Source organism: Rhynchophorus ferrugineus, unplaced genomic scaffold (assembly GCF_030347505.1).
Source record: "Rhynchophorus ferrugineus isolate W39M unplaced genomic scaffold, kcgeb_rfMv2 rfM2, whole genome shotgun sequence".
NCBI classification, from domain to species: Eukaryota; Metazoa; Arthropoda; class Insecta; order Coleoptera; family Curculionidae; genus Rhynchophorus; species Rhynchophorus ferrugineus.
Window position 1 is genome coordinate 77,743,796 of NW_027472581.1, and position 3,053 is coordinate 77,746,848.

Consider the following 3,053-nt stretch of genomic DNA (forward strand, 5'->3'; position numbering starts at 1 on the left):
AATAAGGAGCTCACTATAAATTAAAAAATAATCGAATATAGATTTTTAACATACAAAAACACTCTAAAATAAAATATGTACATTTAAAAATAGATACAAAAATAGGAGTAATGAAACAATGATTGAAATTAAGAAGCGTTTCAGGCGCCGGGGTCAAATTTGACAAATGTTTAACTAAACAACAATAAAAAGTTATGTCTCCGCCGGTAATCGAACCCGCAACCTGCGTTTGGGTGCTAGACGCTTGAACCATTACACCATAAGAGCAGTTGTCTACAATATTTCTATGAGATCTGATATGCTATAGTTAGTGCTTAAAAAGCAAGCTGAATGACACTGAACAACTTCCGATTTTCCGTTATATTAGCTCAGCAATAACATTATACACAAATATCTGATTATTTCAGATAAAAAATATGTGAAAGCTTTGTACGTGCCTTTGCAGTTTGAGCGTTTCCTTTGATTTCTCGCTTTTGTCCAACAGATCCTAATTTGGTTCCAATGGGAACAACCTCGGAATTGCCCTCTTTTGAATAAAAGAAGAATTTTTAAAATCGGCCCACAACTGGAGGAGAAATCGGCGAACATACATTAAAAAAATGTATATACAGCCGAACATAGAACCTCCTCCTTTGTGGAAGTCTGTTAAAATATATGCAAGCACCTAACATAAAAAACCGTACTTGGGCACCTTGTATTAAAATTGAAATCAAAATAAATTTAATATCCAATAAATCGCTTCAATTACTCTATTTTTGCAAATATTTATTTATAAATATTTGCTTAGAACAATTGCTAGAACATTATATCTAAGAGAGCGCATTAATAAATACTCATAACATAAATACGAACAAGAAAAAAGGCGCGTATGTTCCGAAAAGATCGTTATCAGAAACCGGAAGTTCGGAAATAAGATATTCTCAATGACGCATCGAAAGAACCTTCACCGTTTTTTCATACCAAGAGTGCTAGTTGTCCATCCATCGCATCGACGTTCAGGTGTTTCTGGTTCGCTCCGTCTCGCCTTCCTCGTATTTTTAAACAGTCGCTTATGAATAATTTTAGTAGTTCCTCTATGAAGAAGTCCGTTTTTTTTTCGCTGACTTTATTTGAGGACACGGCTGGGTTTAGTTCCCACGGATGAACCCCTCCACCGGAAATGGAATGCTATAACTGTCGGGTGTGCACCGCCCGCACCAATGAACACGAAATTAAATTATATTGTTTTATATTGTATGTTTAACTGTAACATTTAATTCGATTAAATTATTTTTTTATTTAAAAATAAATAAGATTATATATTTGGTATATATTTTGGCGATTGCGTGTATTCTGATTATTTTATCGCTTCGGAATGGTAGTTATTAAATATATATTAGTATCAGGACTATAAATTAATTTTAAAGGATTTGCAACAGATGGTGTTGCTCTATGTTATATCTGTTTCGATATATTTGTAACCAAATTTATGTTGAAGCCTCACTGACAGTATGTGACATTTTGTCGTAGTTTGAACGCAACATTTTATCAGTGCGTTGAAAATATCCGTATTTGTACCGAGTAAATCGCATTTGTGGGAAGTATTACTTTTTTATATCAATTTGGAAATCATGCTTCATCGATTTTAACATGTCAATACTGATTTCCACATTTGAAAAGTGGTGATTGTGACCATAGAATAAAGAAATTCAGAAGTGAAAGTTATATGGAAAAATCGGGTCCCACGTTTAAGCTTTTCGGAATCCCCGTTACGCGGCCAAATGTAAATGAAAAACAGCTATATGTGTGTTTTTCCCTCGTTCGGCCTCGGTGTTAATAATTCTAACCTAAGCAGTTAACGGCCATTTTTAGGTGATATAATTTGTATTGTTTATTTACGTCAAGTTTTTCGGTATGTGTTATATTCCTACTAGTAATTTAAATAATAAGTATTTTGTTAAATAATAATGACTTATTGCATTCAAATAATTAAACAATATTTATTGAGATTCTTTACCTTTACTACAAGACAAGGAACATATGCCCCCGATGGCAATATTAAATCACATACGTTTTTTGAGGCTGATAGATATATAGTAGAAACTTCTACCCCAACAAGACCCAGAAGTAAGTATATAATAAGAAACTTATGTTTATTATTAGAGAATGTAGGTTCTAACTTGAAATTTACATGTTCATTTACAGATAACTCAGCCTGTCCCATCAGTTTCGTTTCAGTTTGAATGAAAAACGAATGGCTTTATCCTTATTGAAATGCAGTAGCATGCAGGTAGATGATATAAACTGTTATCGAAGATATTCTGCTTGCCTTCTAGAAGAAGATTAATGCAGATACTGTATAAGGTTCCTTTTTGCTGCTGGAGTAGTAACTTCTAATTTTGGTCGTTAGTTCAGAAACTTGACTGTATAAATCGAAATGCAGTTGTCATATTTGATAAAATGGACGTCAATTTAGGTAGGTTATTAATTTAGTTGATTCTAAAAAATAATACAACAGAACCATTAATAGTTATATTATCTTATTTGAATGTTTGTTTTAGGTTTGTTTTAAATATTAGAGAGAAGATACTATCAGTGGATTACGTGTTTTGGGTAGTGGTGATACCTCTGTGATTATATCAATGTCTTTATGGTCAAGGAAAATTAATGTAATTGTAATATATCAATAAAATATATTTAAATATATTTATTTTTTATTTTCCCAGTAAAATTAAAAGAATTTTTTTTTCCCGCTAAAATTTTTTATTATGCATTTTTAAATTTCCCGTCGTAACTAACTGTCATACGGCGCATGCGTAAGCGCCCTCACACGGGGATTCCAAGCGTAACTTAGAACCAATTTTAACATAGGAGATGCGCTTCTACGTTTCTTTATTCTATGATTATGACACCGAAAACAAGAAACGTTCTGGACATCCTGAAAAATTTGACAGCATGGGAATGATCCAAAAGCTTGGAAATGTTGCGCTATATGAATTGTGGCCAAGAGATGTTGAAAGATATTTGGATGTGTGTGAAATAGTACAAAGAAAAAATTAGACCAAAGGTTTTTT

At 32.6% G+C, this 3,053-nt stretch overlaps 1 long non-coding RNA gene across 1 annotated transcript; it reads left to right on the forward strand.

Annotated features, from left to right (window-relative positions):
• Nucleotides 1-2,012: 2,012 nt before the first annotated feature.
• Nucleotides 2,013-2,629, forward strand: LOC143192076 (uncharacterized). The gene is made up of 3 exons (XR_013004705.1): nucleotides 2,013-2,106; nucleotides 2,185-2,455; nucleotides 2,541-2,629. It is a non-coding gene; the product is annotated as an uncharacterized LOC143192076 (long non-coding RNA).
• The last annotated feature ends 424 nt before the right edge of the window (nucleotides 2,630-3,053 follow it).